This window comes from Halyomorpha halys, unplaced genomic scaffold, assembly GCF_000696795.3.
Source record: "Halyomorpha halys isolate HHAL.00 unplaced genomic scaffold, Hhal_1.1 Scaffold456.1, whole genome shotgun sequence".
NCBI lineage: Eukaryota > Metazoa > Arthropoda > Insecta > Hemiptera > Pentatomidae > Halyomorpha > Halyomorpha halys.
Genome location: NW_027106823.1, coordinates 369,568 through 392,563, shown reverse-complemented (window position 1 = coordinate 392,563; position 22,996 = coordinate 369,568). Strand labels below are relative to the sequence as shown.

The 22,996-nt window shown below is 31.7% G+C and overlaps 1 long non-coding RNA gene across 1 annotated transcript in view; it reads left to right on the top strand.

The window, feature by feature from the left end:
* Positions 1 to 21,581, top strand: part of LOC136795230 (uncharacterized) — an 88,039-nt gene extending 66,458 nt beyond the window's left edge. Inside the window, exon 3 of the long non-coding RNA XR_010842803.1 lies at positions 21,302 to 21,581. This is a non-coding gene — a long non-coding RNA (uncharacterized lncRNA). The remainder of the gene's footprint in view (positions 1 to 21,301) is intronic.
* Positions 21,582 to 22,996: the final 1,415 nt, after the last annotated feature.

Here is a 22,996-nt window from a genome sequence, read left to right as displayed (position 1 = left end):
AAACTCTCTTAAAATATATACAAACAAAAGAAAAGACAAGATAAACATAATCAAACTATCTGTATGAAAAATAAATAAATAAAATAACATAATGATAAAATAATATAAAGAGAAAATAAAAGCGAAGACGAGACAGGCTTGTTAGTTTACAATTTCGGAATTGCGTAGCTAGTGCATTTTGCCCTAAAACTTAAAATTTACAAAACAAATATTCTTCCTCGAGTTATTTACGATGGCATCTTACATTAAGGGAAGAACAGGGGGTTTTGAAAGTAAAGTATCACATAAAATATTTGGACCACAAAAAGATGAGTTAACCAGAGAATCTAGAAGGCTACATAACGCTGACTTGAGGGAACTACTCCTAGTAAATATAATTTAGGTTATAGTATTGCGGTGAATAAGTTGGGCGTGTAAGGTTCTAGGGCTTGGTAACGAACGAATCCCTAAAATATTATTAACTACTTAACCGAGGGGTTAACCGAAACGTAGATGGGAAGATTTCATTAGGACTGATTTAGTAGATTTGGGTTTGAAGAGGCGTTACTGGACAGATGTATATATTGGTGCTATAGGATGCAAACTTTCGGGTTCGTTAAGCCTTTATTATTATTAATATGCTTTTATTATAAATAGCCTTTATTATAATTAAAATGCTAAATTAAGAAATCAATTCTTTCGTCCTACTCTCAAATGTACTGGAGTTCTTTCAATGGTTCATAATAAAAATATTTGTCTTGTCAGATATATATTAACAAAATAAATTGGAAAATGTACATAAAAAATTCTTAATAATTATAACTTGAAGGATTTACTATAAAGTTTTTTTTTCGGAACGGCCATCGTACTTCTTTTCAAAGTTATTATGAAAGAATATATTAAGAAACTTTTCTGAGCAGATGGTTTACGAAGTTCTCATCATAAACATAAGAAAAAAAATCTTCTCTTAAATTACGATGAGATATTTGATGTAGGATATCACAGAAGCCAAAGGGGGAGTATTGCTTAGGAAGGCATTCATTTACACACAAAGGTAGCTCTCGGAGCAGGAGCCTGTAACTTTATTGGACAAGTGGTAAACTATCCAGTTATTGGTTGGCTAGTTCAACTGGTCCCGTGTAACTGGCCGCATGTAAATGTTCCCCTCGCCTTCCCCATTAATTGTCCTTTGTAAACAATAAACATTCCTTCCGAATTAAAATATTATCCTGATGCAATTCCTTCATCACTTTACTCTGTCGGTAGAAAAAAACTGAAGTATTAGGAATTGAGAAACTTTTATTACTCTTTCTTTGATCTGTAAAAATATTTCGAAATAATTAAAACCATTAAATATTGTGGAACATTGTACTTCTTTGTGGAGTTGGGCCAAATCGAGGGATATTTTTCTAGCTATTTTTTGGATGCATTAAAAGTTATGAATTTTTATGAGCTATTTATAAAATGAAAAAGTATTTTTTTACTGGCACAAAAGTCTCCTAACAATAAATACATACATAAGTTCACGCTTTTTGATTAACTGTGTGCATATGTTAATAAAGTTATTGTATTTAAGTTGAAATTACAATTTATTGTGGAAATTAAAATTAACATTATGGCGCATTGTTTACATTGACATGAAAGTTTGATTATATATAAAGTGAAGAAATAGGTTTTGTTTAAAAGAAAAAAAGATGAAAATTGGCGGGGAGTGAATTACAGAAGAAAGTTGCACTTATTATAGTGGGGTACTATTTAATGAAGGGATGGATGTAGGGTAGGTTTCTGGTTTTAATGATTTGGAATAGGAAAATATTAAGGAGATATTGTTATCCTGAAGCCACATCAACTCGTCATACCAACAGGGATCATGGGCGCGCCTGGAAAACCCGAAGATAATTCTTCTGAAGCAATTCATGGATCTCTTCAAAATCATTTTTAACCCAGCAGATAGTCCTCCGTAGACTATGCAACCGTAGTCAAGCGTGGGAGAAAGAGAGAGGATACTGGAAACTACGGGTATTGTGAGGAATGGAATCTCGGAATCATAAGAAGTGCAGTTCAGATCTATTTGTAATCTGAGAAATACGAGTTAATTAAAATCTGAATAACAAAATAGTTTCATAATTTAATTTCATAATTTGACTTAAGAATCCGTCATTTGTTTAGTGAGGCATCATCATCATGAAAGACATTTGAGTATCTTCGACCGGCCGATGATACTCAATTTTTAATGAAATATTCTGAACTCTGAAACTGAACTCTGAAACTTTTTTTTTCTGGCTGGGAAGACCTCACGGATCCCTTTCATGTTCACAGTTTGAAAGGAAAGAAGTAATCTTTGCATAAGATAAATTAATATTAGATGGAATTTCATACATAGCCTTACACCAAGATAATGAGTGGACCACTCTATTACATGAGAAGATGAACAAGGTATTTTTGCAAGTTCTTCGCTCATGACATGGTGAGAAAACTAGTGACATAATGCGTAGCATTTGCTACTACTAGGAACTGATGGACTTTCTACGACATATATCATTCGCATATAGATGAGGACGCTCCCTAGAATGAAGTATTCCCATGGAAGAGTTAGGTAGTTACTGTTTGATATTCTGTTTAATGCCTGACCTATTTAAACTCTCAAATCAAGATATAACCGTAAAACGGTCATTAATAGTCAAGTCTCATTACACGTATTTTCTATGTAGGCTATTACGTTGTAGCCAAGTCATAAAAACTCTTGTCATCTGTTTAATGCAACTTTATACCGGAACTATGCTCCTGTTTTAATACTTTACTAGTTTTATGACCGCCCTCGTTATATAATTTATAAAGTCTAGCATTAACGACTAGAGTCTTGGGTATGAGGAGAGGAAGTTCTATTTTTTCTCTTGAATGAGCTGAGGAGTCCATTAATGTGTAACGCTGAGGTGGCTGACATTCAACCAATGAAAATAATATAGCAAATATTTTTAACAACAGAATAAATTTATATCACAGCTTAATACTAACGCAGTTGTTGAGTTATAGTACTGGATTTCATTTGAATAGATACACATTTAAGGAAAGTTATTATTTTCTATTGAAAAAAAGATAATTAAAATCTTAATGAGAGAAAAACTCTCAGATGAAGAGGCAAAATTACAGTTTGAATATAATTCTACAACAAAACAATAGAAGCCTTTGAAGATAAAACCTTTTTTTTTTACCCCCTTCCAGTTCATTTTTAATATACGAGGTATATCAGGGGAGTTATCTACAGCGTACCCACTATATTCTAACCATGGTGGAGTATCAAGTTTTTATTACGTGGGACCACCACAGAAATAAAAGTCGACCCTCAGGCCGGATTCGAACTGGCATCTCTGGATTTGACATACACCCCAACTCCCTCTGCTACAGACGTCTCAAATAGAAAAACTAGCCAGTTTAACGTTCGCCCAATTCAGGTATCATCATGGCAGAATATATAATATAAATGCAGGCTAGAGACATGTCATATCAACTATGATAGTCAAAGTTAATTCATCGACTTAAATCCGCCTTATATCGAACCAAATTTCCTCATAATATTGATCACTTAACTGAAATTTCAATAAATAATTGAACATTTTTGATTATATATCATCTAAATATAGTGAAATAAAAGTTGTTTTTTTTTCCGCTGATATCTAAATAAGTCCTTTCATATTTGTTTATAAAAAGGGTCTATGTACTTAGAACTAGCAAAAATTGAAGGATCTAAAACCTTGACTGTTATTGAGTTGATTAAGATGAAAATTTGAATATCATGAATTTCTATCTAGAATTGTGAAAATCCTTTTAGTTCACCGTTGGCTGTTCGGCTTTTATTTTTAAGCTGTAAGTTGCGGTGCAAGATGAGTATATTTGGAGTGCTATCTGTTACGAAGCTGATGAAGTCATTTGGAAGTTTAACTTTAGTAAGAGGGAAAAGAAATCAAGAGAAGCGAAGAATCAGTAGGAGCCAATGTGGAAGACATTTCAATTCCGTTAATTGGATTAGAGCTAAAGCTGATGGTCCGTCAGAACCAGCCACCGAAAACAGGCTTCGGCGCTCCTCTAGTTCTTGTAGCGTCCTAAATTTGTAGCCTTTTATTATAGACCATGGTTTATATATATTTGCGGATGACAGGATTAAATTAACAATTCAATTTAAATGATCAGTTAATTATATACCTACAAATCAGCGTCCATATTTTGAAGGCCTGATGTTCCCTCTAATATCTAAGTATTTTCATGAAAAAAATAATTAAATAAAAATTCCTAAACTATATAAAATAATCATAAATGTAAAAATATATATATTCGTCCATATTAGGACACACACACACACACACACACACACATCTACACTTATATATAAGAAGATGGTCAGGGTTGCGGTCGAAAATGGAACAAATAGTTTATAACTATTTTAATGTCCGACGTTTCACTCCAACCTTGGTTCAAACTTTCGCTTTGAACAGCCCTCATGAAGCCCTGCAAAGTGGGGCAAAATGTCGGACATTAAAATAGTTATAAACTATTAGTTCTATTTTCAACCGCAACCCTGACCATCTTCTTGTATTTAATTTTGTACGGTCAACTATATATACATATATCTACACTTATAATTTTTTTTAAGAAATCAGTTATTAGCAGGACAAAGACGTTTTACAAGATGACAAATAGTAAATGTTTTTAGAAAAAAAAAATTGCTTATTTATTTTTCTGTTATGCAAAATGATTGAGACGTTAAAAAACACAATATATTCTTATAATGCATTATGCTAAAGGTTATTAGAAGTTTTTAAGTGATCCTGAAATCAAGGATTCAATTACATGTTCCAATTTATTAAACAATTATTGATTTTACATTTGCAGTATCAAGCGCATTTTGTATTAGGTAAATAATTTTAATTAAACATTAATAGTGATCATTAACAATTAAAGTATTTGCAGCAAAATCGAACAAGTTTTTCATGTTTTCTGAAAGCTAAAAGTAATTTTTGATAAATTTATAATCAATTGTTCCTACAGATTAGGATATTATTTTCAGTTAAGAAAATAACATTCAGACGATATAACAATATTTAGTTTGTTGTTCATTTTTTCGGCCATAGCCAGGAATTTAATTTATTGCAAACAAAAATGCAATATGTAATTTATTTAAATTTTAAGTGAAATAGAACTATAATGATTTAATAACTAAGGAAAAAGACCACTCTATCGATAGAATTAAATAATAACTAATGATAAAATATACTGATGCCTGATATAAAATGAAAGAATTTTTTTTTTATATATTGACATATACATGTACTACTTAATAAAAAAATATATCTTTCCAAAAATTATTTAAAAGTTGATTGATTCTTTTTAGTGTCCAATAAATTTAATCTGAATTAATGTATTAATAATTTAATTCATTTTTGAAAGAAATACATGATTTATTACGCTAGCTGTGGCCACGTTGATTTGTTTTTGCATTTTGCATAGTTTTATTATACTATAAGAAGCTTATGTAAATCATTAAATTATTTGGAATTGATAATTATTATTTAATTATTGATTAATTGATGGAGTTGATAATTATTGGAATAAAAATTGATGGGGAAAACCATGGGAGAACTTGATTTTATTTTAAGATTATTTTGAATTAAAGTTCTCCCATGGTTTTCCCCAGATTTTTCTATCATGTGAAGAAACAGTGATTAATAATGCCTAGACACTACGATAAATTTCCACTATCGGCTGTCCGAATCGAACCCATACTTTCTAGTTCAGTCTTACGGTAGTATGTTGACTGTTTGTCTGACGTCAGAGATGACGTTTCAAAGGTATTTTTTTTTTTTTATTATGTATATTCATCCATGTTTAATGTCGTTGTCTTGAAGTTTTATTTTATCCTACGGTTTATTTTTTAATTTCGCTGCATGGTTAAGTGCCATAAATAAATATATATAATACTAACAGTTATATTGTATGAGCTCCGTCATATATAATATATAAATGTAGTATATATGTGATATGTATTGTAATAAAGATTTGAAATTAAAAATATTTCATTATTCAGGAATACTGTCCCTTTAGAATACATTTTGGATGGATATTATGTAGGCCAAAGAAGTGTGGCTATATTGAATTAATATAAATATTTTTAAAAATCATAATAACATTACGGAACAAGCACAACAAAAAATCTGCTTGAAATATTTAAAGATTAAATTTGTACGTATAAAGATAAATACGATCCATTTGTTCTGGTTGGGGAAGGAAATGGTAATTCAAAAGGAGGAATTTGAATGAGCGAACTTGTCAAACGCAGCATTTCTATGGAGTGAAGGACGGGACCTAGTAGTACGTGATTGAACGGAGGTTTCGGATTGTAGATCATAGAGGATATAGGAGGGGCATAGTTCTAATAACCTAGCATAAGAAATACGAAACAACGGTAGGAAAGGTACAGCCACTTCGGCGTAATACTAGATTGTAGGCGTAACTTTGGATATCCAGAAAACAAATCGTATAGAGTTGGTAGATAAGTCGTTTAGGTTAAGCTTTGTGTTTACCCGAGAGTCTACCGCACACCAGACGTCCATTGTTAAAGTTGATTAGATTGCTTATTTGTTGCAATAGTTCGAAGAAAAATTTGGGAGGTATGTGGTTTGTAGGAAAGCGTTTGGTCTAAAGTGACTCAAAGGTATTTGACTGATAAACAGAATGAGATGGGAATATTATCGAGGAAATGTGTCCTAGGATACGATATGTATTTAATATGAAGTGTATCAATTTAAAAATAATAATTTAATATTGTTAATACTGATTTATTGGATAGACAGAATTAACAAAGATGTGAAAGTGGTGCATGCAGCAAACTGGAAAGCAGTAGCCCAAGATCGGCGTTGAGAAGGCTGGTGCGGGCGGACAAAGGTAAGCTCTGTTAAGCCACCCGAAAAAAAATTACTGGTTTATAATTAGATGTAGTTAATTTTTTGAAAAAAAAAGGTTTTTCTATTTAAAAAAGAATAAAGTAATAAAAATGTATCAAAATGAATTTACATCACCTTTCAAATGAGTGGCTCATGTGAATTCAATCGTTACTATTTTCCGGATAAGAGGATTTTAGTTTTTCTGTCTGAGACTAAACTAATTTACGCTTCAGGATTGAAAAAAACTGCAAAACTATCAGTAATTAGCAGGTAGTTACGTTTGGCATATTATTAGAGTAAGTTTGATATAAGGCACAGATATATAAGAAAAAATCTCATTTATAAAATTGTCACTTGGCTTCTCATCCAGTCATATCTATGTTGAATATCTTCTTGTCTTCTGTTACTGATATTTTGTGTTTGTGTCCAGAATTCGTTATTTTGGATCATTTTTAAAAATTTATTTTGATAAATCGTTTTTGTAATGACATACTACCGATTTTAGTCAATGGATCGTTCAAATAAAATGAAGTGAATTTGAATTTGTTTTTATCACTTTTTTTATTATTATGTAGGATAAATATTTGCCTTGAATTTCTGTCTGACATTTAATTCGCTTGCCCGCTATATGCGAGAAACGTTAAAACTATTAGATTTTTAATATAGATTACATTAACTAATTAAATTACATTTCTTACTACACATGCAGTTTACGTCAGGTATAATTGTTAAGTATTCTTATTAATATCTTCAATCTTCGTTGTCGTTATTGTCCGGGAGCCTAAGACAAAAAGTTTATTATTTCAGACTAAAGTTTGGACCTATAAATAATCATGTACAAAGGCCCGACATAAAAAATGCATGTATGCCATCTTCAAGCCCATTAAAAAATGCTAGTTTGGTGAATACGATATAGTCGTAGAAGGAACAAAACGCATAAAGGCAAAAGGTTGATTATTTCCACTTTTGTTGTTGTTTAGGTTTGTATTGAAATTAAAAATCTAATTCTAAATTAAAACCCGCAGATGACCGAGAAAACTTTAACATTTCGTTATTTTTCATTCCGAATTCCCAAATGTCGAACTATCTACTGGACTAAAAACATTATGCATACTTTTTCTAAAGTTGCGTGAATTGACTGAGCTTGAACTCTAATAGAGCTATCTATTGTTTAAATAAAATAAATTGTATCCAAATTAGATATTAATACTATGTATTAATACTTCAAATGTCCAAAGTGTTAGCCAAACAGGCCATCCTAGAGTAGAGGACAATCTATAAAATTATTGCTCTTATTATACCCTCATCATTAATAATTTTAGACAAGATTATTACTTATGAATTAGCATTCCTTAGCTATAAATTCACACCTCACAGCCAACTATCAAAAGTTTTTTGCAGGCTATTCTGGCCTGGTCAATAAAATTAGTCATGTCAAATTAACCTATGAACCAATAAAACAATCATATTAATTTATTAATAAGATTGCCTTATCTTGTATTTAATTATCTATTTTGTCACTTTTCCAATTAAATTTAAAACTTTTAGTTACAGATTAACTTAGCATTATTATTAAACAATATAGTAATATAATCAATTTATAGTCTAAATTCTTATTTATTTTATTATTAAAATTTCTATAAAAGTGACATTTTATTTTAATGTTTACAATTAAACATTAAAATAAAATGTCACCATATTATTTACATATTAATTTTGCTTAAAATTCCTATACAATGTTGGTTCAAATTTCTTTTGTCTGTTTTAAAATTCATTGTATAATTCATATTTTCTGATATATAAATAGAATAAAATATTTTTCTTTTCAACGTTTTATTTTCTTTGTGTAAAATTATTGTACTGTCAAAATGAACAATAAGTTTGGATTGAGACTTGCACCACCATTACATCCTAAACAAACATATACCTATAATCACTAGGATGCCAACAGTCCCAAATATAAAAGGCGGCTTAGTCCTGGAGCCAGGACCGAAATAGGGTACTCATTTCAGGAGAAGGTTTGAATGTTATTTATGGAAGTGTATTCCATTTTAAGTAATAAGGGGCTCGGCCATTTTAAAGTCATTGCTTTCAAAAATGGCGCCCAATTGGTATGTAGAAAAAGTAATTTTTTTTAAAAAAGTGGGTTAATTCCTACATTGAGAATAATTTTTTTTTTATTTAGGCAATAATTTATATACAGTAAATGGCCATGGATAGTAGGTTTTGATCTATTGCACTATTGAAACGTTTTTCAAAGTAGAGTAAATGTAATAATAGAGCTCTTTTATTTACGTCTAATAGATCCCTATATACAATTTCATAAAAAAAAAAAAAAAAAATTTCCCAAATTACGAGAAACTAATATTTTGGTAAATATCATGGAAACTGCTATTCTTAAAAAGAAGCTTATTATAAACTACTCCAAAGTGAATTTTAGTTTCATTTTAAACACTAAGAGACCTTTTCTCATGATGGCTTATTTTTGATAAATTTTGCATAATGTGAAAATCTTGTGTGTGTATGTATATATAATTGCATGATATGATTAATAATAAAAGACACTTTTTTGTGTTAATTATTAACAAATAAGATTTGTATTAAAATATTTTTGGTTGTCACAACATAGTTAGGATGAAGATCAACAAAGATAGCCACCGATGACCGGGAACATAGAGCAAACAGTTAGTTCCCAGGAGTGCAGCTGGCTCGGCGTTAAGCTTGAATAAATTATCTCCGAGGATTGACGGGTCACGATCGAGCCGGGATTCCAGGGGCGAGGGGTTACCGTTCCGTGCCAATTGCTCCAACTTAGCCTCCGTCTTATTTACATACTTATACGCGTATTCAGCTCTTATTTATTTATATACAATATTTTTCATGTCGTAGTATGCTTTCTTTTTTCGAATACTATGGTGAGTCTTAAAGCTAAGGTTAGTGGATACTACTGAGTGTTTTATTTATCGATATTTATTAAAAAAGAAGAGAAAAAAAAAAAAAAAAGGACACAATTACTAAGATAGGTTTCTATGTGATTGAATAATTCTAAAAGAAACGTTGAAATCTTTCGAATTCTAGTAAACATACAACGTTTTCCCAACTTAGGCATCAACAGAATATGATCACATGAGAACCATAAGAATATATAAATTAAGATAAATAACACATCTCATATTAAGCCTAAAAAAAATCTAACCAAATAAAGATAGTATCGGTTTCCCAGAAAGAGTACGCTATTTAAAAGTTACATATATTTAAAATCAAAGAACTCCACGGAAAATAATTAATCTAATAATATGTGCATTGTACGAAATCATAAGTCTAAAATAGCTTAGCAGCCAAATTGCTTTGGAAAGTCATGTGAGTGGATGTATCAGATTTTTTTTTTCAGGTATTATAATAAGCCTTAATGATTATCAGATATAAATTCGTAGATGATATGCTTATATCAGTTGAGGTGGTGTAATATCCCTTTTGGGAATAAATGTATTCTGAATGCGGTGGGAAGAGTTATGGTACATCATCACACCTTCACCTCAAGACATTCGTCATTGGCTTTGCGTGATTATTCCATTTGCTGAACTGTTCATCTCGTGTCATTTCCTCTCACTTATGTTAAATACGAAGATCGGTACATCTATAAATCACAGAATGATGGTTTTCCTGTCAGAAACAAATTGAAGGCGGTTTGGATATTTCATCGTGTTACTCATTTAAATTTTTGGTAACCGAATAAGAATTTTGAAATACTAGTTTATTATGAGAGGAATGAAAATTTACTCAAATGCCTAAAAATAAATTCCATTAAGATTCCTAGTTCTAACTGCAGTAAAATGTTTATTCATTTTTCATTCATTAAAATCTGCAGTAAAATGATTATTCATTTTTTTTGCCTCATAAAACCATTTGATTTGCTGAAGTTTATTGGTTTAATCGACGATAAAACCTTAACATTATAAGTTTAGTTCAGGATCACGATTAGTGAATGGGTTTTTTTGCAAATACATATTTTGTTTTCTAGCTTAAGCTTAAATTAATTTTTTTTTAAAAAGATTTTGTTCACGTGATTGCAAGTTTAGCTTCGATTCTCAATACGAAAACCAAGTTTATGTTAAAACATTCAGGTAAAGGTAGTCATTTTATTCCTTTGTAAATTAAAAAAAAAAATTGAAATTAAAATACAAATTGAAACCATTCCGCCATTCATAATATCTAATCTAATTTTTGGAGGTTGGTAGTAGAATTTCATATTTCAAAAAACCCTTTCTACTTAGCGTCTGGTTTAATTTTCAAAAATTATATAACTATCGTAACTTTAATAAATTTAATATTGGGTATTCCAGTTTTCAATATTACAATAAAAAAATCATTAAATAGAGTCAATTATAGCTAATTCCCTCTTAATTATTCAGTTATAGACGATCAAGTTTTAATATAGATAAGACTTTGGTATTTTGTATATATTTTCACAACTGTGGCATGTATTCGGGTCAGTTTTTAAAGAATGTAAACATCAAAATTCGTACTGTTTCTAACTAGTGTATGCGTTTCAGATCATTTGGAGTCCTAGAAACGAATTTTCGACCATTGGTTTGATTATATGATACAATTATCTCTTGAACGTGGGTATCGATTTTGTTGCTTTTTATTGTTATATAGAGTTTTGATCCTCTATGACAAATCGGACTCCATGCGCGTATAAGGGGCTATGCAATAGTCGAAAGACGTGTTTTTCTAAGGTCTGTAGCCCTAGAACGGCTTCAATGATTTTCATCTAACTTGCCTCAAGTCATTTCCATAAAGCCATTTCACTTTTTATAGTTGTTTAGAATAAATCTCCGAAAAAAATAAGATAAACATAAGGTGAAAAGTTTTTTATTTAGGACTTAAGTCAAACTATGTATTTTTTTAAAAAAATATGTTCATTATCATTTTCTATATAAATTTATTCCTCTATATATCTAAAAACCGTTTTTTCGTTTTATTATATTTTCAAGTTCTTCAAAATATACACATTTCCGAAACTTTCCAATTCCTCCTTTGAAAGATAACTAAATTATCTACAACAAATATAAATGTACAAAAAAAAAAAAAATGATAATAATGTACTAGACTAAAAGATCATAAAACTTTTTTTATTGTGTTTGTTAAAAAAGTTAACCATTTTAGGTATTTATGAGATAATTGAAAAAAAAAACTTACCAACTAGCTAACTTGTTTAGTATTAGTAAGATGCTGTTGAGTCCATAGGCCTCTAATTTGAATTTATTTGTGGCGTTTGACGCGGGGATAATTTTATTACTACTGAAATAGCCAAGGGTGAGGAATTATCAAATACGATCATCGCCACCTATGAAGAACAGGGAACTGTCACATCATGCGTCTATTCCCCAAAGTGAAGCCTTCTGACTTGCAGGCGACTCTGGCTCTCAATCACAAGCAACGGTCGAGGAAAGATGTCAGACTATGTCTGCAGCTCCGAGGGTCGCAATGAGAGCAAACAGTCTGAAAGCCTGCAACACCATCTCCATCTCCAGTAACTGCAGATCGCAAAACAGGTGATCCGTGGAACTCCTGATGCTGAAATCATGCACCATTTTCTATTGCACAGCGTGACACAAAGTCCTTACCCCCACTTATCATCAATTCTCACATCAGCAATATAATTCACTTATCTAAATTAATCTAACTCATTAAAAATATTATATTGTACCTCTTTCAGCCTCTCCCTGCTACTGTTACTGCTACTTTTATTTCCGTCTATCATTATTTTCTAACTAAACCTTTCTGTGATCTATCTAAAATTTGGCTCAGGTGTGACTCCCCCATAAATAGAAACCTGGGATGCCTGGTCAACAGATGCCTTGTTTATTTAATTTTTTTTTTACATTTATTATGACAGTTTGATTTTCTTTTAACAATTGATAATGTGGATGTTTAGTCTCGCACAAGAGGCACCCATATCTATTTACACTGTTATAATTAATGAATAATTTTAAGTAATACAAATAAATTATTATCAAAATAATAATAATAAAAGTTATGTAATTGAAGAATGATAGTTAAAAAATTAACAAACAAAAACAACTGATATTTATTGAATAAATAAAATAAATAAATAACTTATATAATGAAAAATTGATTTGAGAAATAAAATAAATAATAAATGTAAATGGTACTTTAAAAAATATTCATAACCAAATGTATACTTGTAATATAAATTGATGAATCAATTTTGTTGTTGTTGATTGTTAATGTTGTGCTGATGTGAAAATGGCTGATGTTCCTACAGGGAAATTGAGACGTGGCTTAGTGTTGGAGAGACCGTCGATCTCTGACCACCTACGATTGCTTATTTACATAAATAAACGTTACTGCTCCAACGACCCAAAGGCGATACATTTGGCCATCCATTGTCAGTTATTAATAGCCGTAACAAATGACCGCTATTGCGTAGCCCCCTAATTATTGCTAATTTGTTACTTTTCCCTCATTGCGAATTCGAGCACCTGTCACTCTGGAAATTGTGCTTTGAGTAAGGAAGATTGATGAGCTGTAAATCTCAATATAGAAAACGAGGCGGATGCATCACAGCTTAATTTTCTCGAGGAGCACTTCTCCCTGTCATTGCTGGGAATAATATAGAGGAGTTATGGTTCCGGTTCGGTTTAAAGGTTCTATATGTTTTAATTTAATGCTGAGTATATTTATTAAGGAGGCAGGGTTGCCTCTGAGCTGCCGCCAGATCTGATATTCCAATATTCCGTTTCCTGTCTTACATTATGTGGCTAAGAACATATTTTCGGATGTCGAGTGGCAATATTACTAAAGTACTTTGGTTGTAAAATATAATGAGAATTAATTTACGAGGTCTCCTTCAAAGTAGTCCTAGGAAATTTATATCTTTTCTAAAGGATTTTCATTTATTACCTCGTATTGCATGCTTACACTTATTGTTAATCAGGATGGATTTTATATTATTCCCAAAATGAGCTATTTCAGTCAATCCGAGAATTAAACCATCGGATATATTTAGCTTTAACCGTTGCTGGTGGATTAAATAAAACTTGAGCGTTGTAGCATTTAAAAGATTTTTATTTCCTATTGATTTGCTTCGTAGTCAACTTTAAAAATATCTATCTTTTCACCTTGTTATTATGTTAATTGATGAAAATGATGTTACAAATGCTGTAACTGTTATAATTTAACAAAGACGCAATTAACATTTAATCCTTTAGTTCCTCTTGTCGTTAGACGATGCCTTTCCCTGGTGTCCTCTACTTCTTCCACTTATTTGTTTTGCTTGCAGAGAAACAGGATCCTGCTTGGCAATCTTCCAAACCTCTGTTTTCTGTCTGGGGGGTTTTTCACGGATTTCTCTGTTGTTCTGGTTTTACCCACAGAAACGTCTCAAACCCTCCAGTTGTAATCAATAATGTTCTAACTAACAAAATTAATTAAAATTTAATTTAGAAGTAAATCACAATGTGATAATCCCTGAATTGATGTTGGAATATTAATTGCTACACAGTTGAGCAACTAATGAATGTCCTCTTATTTGCCTGATTTAAAATTCAAGTAAATAAACCTATCTTTATCATTAAATAAATACTTGTTTTAAAATGTGTAATATTCATGAGGCATATTAATATATTTTTATTCTTTATTTAGTTTTATTAGAAAAATTTATTAATTTTTCTTCTTCTTTTCACATAATTCAAATTTTTAAAATTTTCTTTTGTTTTTATAATATATAATAATTTAAATTATAATTTATTCTGTTTCAACTGTCCGATGAATCTTTTCACCTCACTATAGTTATTAAATAGTTAGTTTTTCATTTCACTTAACCTATAAATGAACCTTTCAGTTGAAAGAATGACTAACTCCATAAAATCATTCTAAGTAATTACAATATTGATTCTATACAATTTTATTGTTTAATTAATCGTTAAAAGTAGAATGTATTTTTAGTAAACCGTATATCTTTTCGCCATATTTTGACTAAAGAAAAATATTAAAATTTTTCAAAGCGAAATAAGTAATTTTCTGAAAATTGGTGAAACTGTAGTAAGTCAATTAGTCAATTGAAAAGGCTCATTTGGAAAATTAGTTCGGGAAATTATGGCCACAATGAATACTTTTTCTGAAACGCGCGGAGAATTATTCAACTTAAAGGATATTAAATAAAAGTTGTGTGATACCCTCTATATATATTTTTTTAGTGTTATCAATTGTTATTTGTATTTATTTATCTTTTTATATGAATTTGAGCAGTGACCTTTGGAAACGATTGTACAAAGCTGTTCCAGTAGTACAAATATAAAATTTACTTATGTTGTACAAATATAATTGTTCGTTTATTATATCCAATTTAGGCATCAGATGTTACTGGTAATCATCTCATTAACAGAAAACTCAAACAGAAATTTTTTATTATTAGCTTACATAGTTAGATATTTTCAAATATCTACCTTCTGGTTTCCAAAATTGATTTGTTTTGTAAGTACTTACTCATGGACAGAAGCTTTGTTGAGCTGCTCCTATCAGTCTTTTATTCCGACTACCCTGACAACTTGGAGTGCCTGTCGCAGCCATAAACCTCTCAGTGAAAGTGTACTCCTTCGATAAGTGCTCTGGAAATGTCTTCACTCCCCTGAGTACCTTTTCACACGATCCGATATTCATATGAGACAGATCCTACATTTCTTGCAGTTGTGCACCCTCTTGTTAAATCGGATGTCGATCCAGTATCCAATTCATTGGTACTTGTGAAAACTCCCTAAGAGTAGGATTGAAGTTATTACCGAAATTCTTTGTTGTGATGTCTGGTCAACTTCTTACTGTCTTTTGAAGACAGTTTTATACAAAGAAAGATGCAAGTTGCGTCTTATTTATGGTGTGGGATTACTTAAAAGAAAAAGGAAGTTACTCTAGGTAAAAAAAAAAAAATGAATGAAGCTTTAGAGTCATATAGGCTGAAATAATAATTTATAATTATAATTATAATAATTTCAGATTAAGTTAAAAAAAAAGTATTATTAGTTGGTACTAAATGATGTCTTAATAGGCTTTCAGTCTTCAGGGGTGTAGAAGAAAATGACGTCCTACGTGTAAATGATAGTAATAATAATTAAATGCTAAACAATGGGCATTTAATTATTATTACTATCTACCCATTGTTTATATATCTATGAAATTCGTCGTATCTACAATTTTTTTATTAAAAATTTCTTAAATACAAAATAATTTTTATGCCATAATTATGTAATATTTATTAATCTATAGAGAGTTGTTAAATAAAAAATAATGCCTAATATTTATTTCAGCATCCATCCATTATTCATTCCAACATCCACCTCCCTCTATTTTTCTAGGAATGCTCTAAATAGGGTCACTATATCTTTATATTTCCTACCTCATAATTTTACCAAGTATTGCTTATTCTTATTAACTTCGCTTTGGCTCAGTGTTTAGCGCCTTTAACAATATCTCAACAGGATTAGAAGTAACTCGTAGAAAATTTATATCAAGAGATTTGGTCTTATACGGAGCTCGTGCAATTTTAAGATATATCAGTCTAATAAAGTAATTAATCAGGGACCTTGTGTGGAAAGTAGAAATTTCAGTCTGATATTCAGTTAGATTATGGGTTTGTGCAATGTGGTTAACAAATATAGCATATTGCAGCCTTAGGATTTCCCAATGCCTGTCTTCCATTTATTTTCTTGCATTATTTTTAATTTTAATTGATATACATCTTGGAGTACAGTATCTCTCGAGGGACACTTAGGTCTCCCTTTACTTCTATTTTTTATTTCCCTTGAGGTGCGCCCTCCTAAAGTCTCTTCAGCATCCTGTGGTCCCGGAATGTACCTCAACATTCTCTCTTAATCTAGTCGAGTACATCACTGAACCTTTCTTTGATTATCCAGGTTTTTTTCTGCAGTAGGTCACAATGCGCTTGGTTAGCGTTTTGTACATTTTATTTCTATTATTAAAGGACAATATGTAGTTTGTCGAATACATACGAAATTTCCCTACTATTGGATGTATTGGTAGATCCCTGACAGAGTTTCATCACCGCTCGTCGGGAATCGCTGACAGATTTACTGCCCTGGACATCCCCACACCTGACTGTCCAAGTGAATCCCGAATAGTGAAGTGCTTTTAATAGAAAACTACCATTAGAAAAAAAAAGATAGTACTAATGTAATTATTCATGTTGTAGTTTATGATAAGAATGATAACAAATCAGTAATTCGATTAAGTTAAGCTAAATTGAGACTTAGGTACTTATTTCAACAATGACCTTTAAGAGCAATGTCCACTGAGTCGTATAACAGATGTATATGGCCGCATTTCGTGGCTCCGCCCCTACAATCACTTAGGTAGAACGGCACTAATACAGGTTGAGTAAAAAGCAGGGCAGGACCATTTGTCTCGCTAATGAAATGGCCCAGGGAAGGAAGTGGCAGATTAGAAACCTTTTATTCCTGTAAGGTATCTCTTGGTTCGTCTGTCTGTTCTAATGTAATGCGTTCTTATATCGCACTATGACAATCGTCGCTTAATACATCATCTTTTTTAGCATGTTAGTGAGATGTGGTTGAAGCTTATCAAGTCAAGAGTTAGTTAGTTGGACTAACTGCGGTGCAGTTGCAATACTAAAGAATCAAAACTATGTAAGACTGAAACATCACATCGGGTTACCACGTCAAAAATTGTATAAAAACCTACAGATTATGGAGAATGTTTAGCTTACAAAACATTGGAAAAAAGTTAGGGGTTACGACAAAAGAGCAGGGAAAACAAGAGAAATTTCATAATTAAAATTCAAAAATCAGCATATCCTTTATAATCGACCAAGATTAAAATAAAAAAATGTTATCATATCCCTCAAAATTTTCATTTGGAACTATCATCCTTACTTTACTCCGCTACAATCCATAATGAGTCTCAGGTTTTGTCCTTTGTAAGAAAGTACTGATTCCAAACATAAAATATCAAAATACCGAATGAATAAAAAAAATATGTGTTTTTTATAGATGTTATTATTTAAAAATATATTTAAATAACAGCACTTACCCTCATGGCTAGTTTTTATATGATTTGATAATATTCTGCTTATTAGGGTCGAATAACTCACATTTTGGCTTCATCTTGATTGAAATTCCAATCGAAGGATGAAAGAAATTTTCATTTTTCCGTTGTCAGTAATCAGTAAATAGAAAACGTAAATAAAAAAAATAAATAAAAAACGATTGTTTTTCTTAACCACGGTTGTGAACATCTTCAAACTGACAGACAATCAATCATTTACATATATGACATATACGTTATACCTTGGAAGACTAAAATCACATAAAAGCTGTCATCTATTCGGTCTATTAGTGCAGATAAATTTCAATATGTTTAGGTATTCTATAGTAAAAAAATCCATACGAACAGCTAAATACAACATGATTTGTTGCAAAAAGCTATATTTGCACTTGCAGTGTTCGTTTTTGTTGTTCACCAAAAATCACAGTTCATGATGGACAAAAAAAAAAACCTAAATAAGTAGTTTATATTTACAATCTGGTTCAGTTAATATTTTGGTTGAATATTAAATTTAAATTACATTTTTGTCTATGCTTCCTCTTTGGAATCCATTTAAATTAATAATTAAAGAAAATGTAATTTCTTAATCCCAATCTAGGCAACGTAAAATTGTCTGTTAATAATATGTATTCTTTTGGGATCTTGAGGATTAGTCAACAAAAAACACAGTTACGGTGACGTTCGCAACTATGAAGTTTTACTGTATGCGTAATCATACAATGAAGTTGTTTATTACAGTGTGTTATGTATTGATGTGATATAACTAACTCTAGGTTTCAGCCAGAATTTATATTATATGTATATATAAACTGTATTTTTGTTTGATGGCGTAAAACATCACTGGTCAAGGCCAACCTTAACGTACTTTTCTCGCCCCTACTGAAAAAATCATGCTTATGTTGGATATGATCATTTTATATTTATCCATCTTCTGAATTTTCAGTATTTGTTGGGTAATATATTAAACACTTTCCTATTACGATCCTACCAATCATAAGAAAGTGGATTGTAATGAGAAAATAAACCATTTGCTCTATCGAGCCCGTTAATCCCATGACCATCATGGTGATTGTAGGGGCATCTAAGAAACCGACCATTAGAGCAAATTGGATAAGTGGCTAATTGACAATCAGGGTAATAAGTGCTTGGATAGATTGCCCTATTAGTTCCAGTGCCAACTTTTTTGTCCTGCCACCTATTGTAATCTTTATGTGTATGCATCCTTCCCAAACAATTTCTGTGATTCCCATGAAATTTTTCGGTGCGCTAACATGATGTTTAGGTCTGGATTATACTTGGAAATTGTTAAGCTCAAGATTAGTTATTTATGTGCTTAATACCTAATTAGTGAAATACATCAATTAGTTTGTCATTTAAGGTCAATTAATACATCAAGGTCATATATTAAGGGTGCGAATATTTTTGCAGTTAACTTCTCCAACGGATTTGAAAATTATACGCAGATGCTGAAACTGAAAACCGGATTCAAAACGTGAGAGATAACCGCGAAACCGGCCCGATTCCGACCAGCCTTAGTTAATTATCAATTCCCTCAAGATCTAATCAGAATTCAATCTAGAATAACGATCAAATAACCGTAACGCCTTGCCTCTCGGGAGTAGCACCTCTAATTGCCATCTTCGTTTGTTTAGTGTCCTAGGTTTTCGGCTGTACAGGAAGGAGCCTATGGAAATGAGCTATTTTAGCATTTATTTGTTCGCTAAACTGCTTTTAAAATTAATTTAAGTATTATAACATAATCAAGACTTTTTATTTTACTTCATAGATATAACTTATTTGAAATTTAATTATTTATTATTTTTAAATAAACCATTCTCATAAGTGAGTCGTTTAAAGAATGTACGTTTTTAACTAAACGTTGTACGTTTTAATTAAAGTAATGTACGTTGTTCTCATTAAAATTAATTTTTGATTAAAAATACTTATTTAAGGAGTGAATTATCCTAAAGGGCTTTTAAGGAATTGGTTAAAATCACTAATTTTAACAGAAAAAGTTGGTATTCCTTACTAAAAGCTTTATTGAGCTTCCCTTAAAGTTTTTCATACCTTAATACTCTAGGTTTGACTAGTCCCTTAGGTCTAGACTAAGAACCTTAGGTCGTCAGACACAATGCTCCTCAATATTTTTTCACTATTTAAAACTACATATGAGTTTTTATTTTATTTGCGGGAACTATAAAAAAACCCCTATAAAATGAGGTTTAGAGCAATATAGAAAGTCGAATTATATTTGGATCCGAATTAGGAAAATTTGAGTTCGACCAAACTTGGGCATCTTAGACACTTTATAGTTCCTTTTGTATCTACTTTTGTAATGGGAGATTTTATATTTTTATTTATTTTGTTAGTTATTTATTAATAACATTGTCCTTATACGTGTTGATGTAAATTTAATTTTTCTCGTTTATAAGTAGCAATAATTTATTCTTATAAAATTTATATAGTATTTTGTGAAAAATCTTGACGTTAATTTATGTAACCACATTAAATGAATATTAGTAATAAATGGTAAATTGTTCATTTATCATCACACATTCTTGGATGAGAAAATAAAATACAAAAAAAATTTATATTTTATACTTTGCGATGATACTTACAAGAAAGGCAAATGAGATGTTTAAAGTGAAAGTTGAGAAAGTAAAACGAAGGTTTTATTGAATCAAAACAGAAAAAAAAACTGAAGTAAATAGTATTTACAAGTAAGATTTGAGAATATCAACCTTTAAATGGAAATTAAAAAGATACATTATGTTGTTGATTTTTGCTTAAAGGCGTAAAACCCTCTGGTCATCAACGCCTATATGAGATACATTATAATTTCAAAGCTTCATGTTAATTTTTTTTATTATGCTTTATTATTCACGTTGATCCATATTTAAGCAAGTTCATTATTAAATTTGAAAATATATATCTGATTGGTAGTTTTTCCTTTTCATAATTTTGTCTTGAACATTATTTTCGGATAAGGAAGGTCGAGTTGAAATCCATTTATTACATAGTTTCTTGCTTATGTTATGATTACTTATTAATTTCTTTTGCGACATAGTTTTAGACAGATTATTCTGATACATCTCTTTCCACAACAGGCATCTTCTATCTTAATCTGCCATCCTTAAGTCATGAGAAACTGAGGACATACTTAGACCTGCTCAACATCTCACAACAGTAATTTGATTGAGCTGGAATCATAATCTGCTCTGTTAACAATGTCCAACACTATGTTAAATGTTTACTTAACCTAATGGATCTTTTCTGTTTTGCAGCGGAGGCGCGGTGCCCGGGCTGTTCAGGTCGAGGTCCCTGCCGCACTACCTGGGCGGAGGTGACTCCGGGCTGGGTAGCTACACGGCGCCCAAGCCGCCGGCGGAGATCCGGCAGCTGATCACGCTCCGTCAGCACTACTACCCTGAGGGCGGCTGGGGGTGGCTTGTTCTGGTGGCGGCCCTCGCGGTCCAAGTCCTCGCCCACGGCCTCCAGCTCGGCTCAGGCCTCCTCTACCTTCCGATACAGCAGCGCTTCTCCTACCGACACCCAGCTTTAGCAGGTTAGTGGATATTTATATATTAAAATAACTGTAAGCAGTAATAACTAGGATAAAGAATTCCTGATGTTTCTTGTCCAAAGGGTACAAGGAAAGTTTTGTAGTATGAGTGAACAGATCACGCGATGAGAGGAAGAGTTAGCCCATGCGTAACCTGTCCCAGCCTGCGCAATAGTTGACTGAGGCACTAGGTCATTTTCCTTCTGAGTGTGCTGGTAAAATGTGTTGGAGAAATTATCCTTGTCTAAAATTGAATACAGAGCGGTTTTAAGCTACAACTTTGCTAGTGGATTAAGTCTGGATTAGTGTTTGAAGGAAATGCTGCCTGTGTTTGGAGAGGATTAAGCTGAAGAAGTTTAAGATGGAAAAACCTCCATATATAAACAGTTCAGTCACAAGCAATAAAGCCTGTCATTGGTACTATGATGTCCCAGCTAAGACTCAATCCAGAAAGTGGATGTTTGAAGATGAAGATACTTCCGGGACTGACCTGAAATCCAGATTTGTTGAGAAGAAAATGGGTGATGGAATATTTTAGTGTAAGGGGCGTTGTGGTGCGCACACACGTCCACGTTCCACAGCCAAGTGGTTCACTGAGGAATGTCTTCTTAAAGTGGTGGACGCTCTCCCTAAACTTGAGGCTGAACTCAAGAATTGGACCATGACAATACTTTAGCCTATTATTCCTAAGTTTACACAGAATATTTAGCCAGCCGCGATATAAAATGGTGGAGTAGTCTCCCTCAAATCCAGATCTCATAAGCGATTAATACCTTTTGAGAACTTTGGATGTCGAGAGTGCCTAAATCGCTGAAGAAACGTACTGGGTTACAGTAAAGACTGGTTCAGGAGGGATTTTTCACGGTTGCAACTATTTTTAATAAAGGTATATTGCAAAACATTCCTAGTTCCCTTGTAACAATAACTAATCATCTTCATATTGCATTATCACAACTCTAGTCGGGTCCTAAGGGTTCCTAAAGTAACATTCTTCACGTTTCTTGTTCTCGTACTAACGCCACAGTTCTTTGTTGTTGCAGTCTGGTAACAAATCCGGGTACAAAGTCTGCCTAGCGTAATCTAACACATTGATTGGTGATATCGAAGGAAGTTATAATGTCCTTGATATAAAAGGACATATTGTTCCACTACCTTAAGGCAGATGTCGAAATATTTAACTTTTGTGTTTATATAAATCCTACTACATTGTAGCCTCAAGTTAGCGTCTTGTTATTTGGCACTGACGACATTGCCATTGTATTTCTCTTCTTCGATTTTTCTCGAACAAAATAACGAACGGGATATTATTTAGCTATTTGCGACATCGATTTTAAAAATCGGTTGTGGAGTTAATACATCGCCCATACAGTGAGCAGGTTGTGTCTACACACCTGATCACATTATCCTCCTTTTGGCT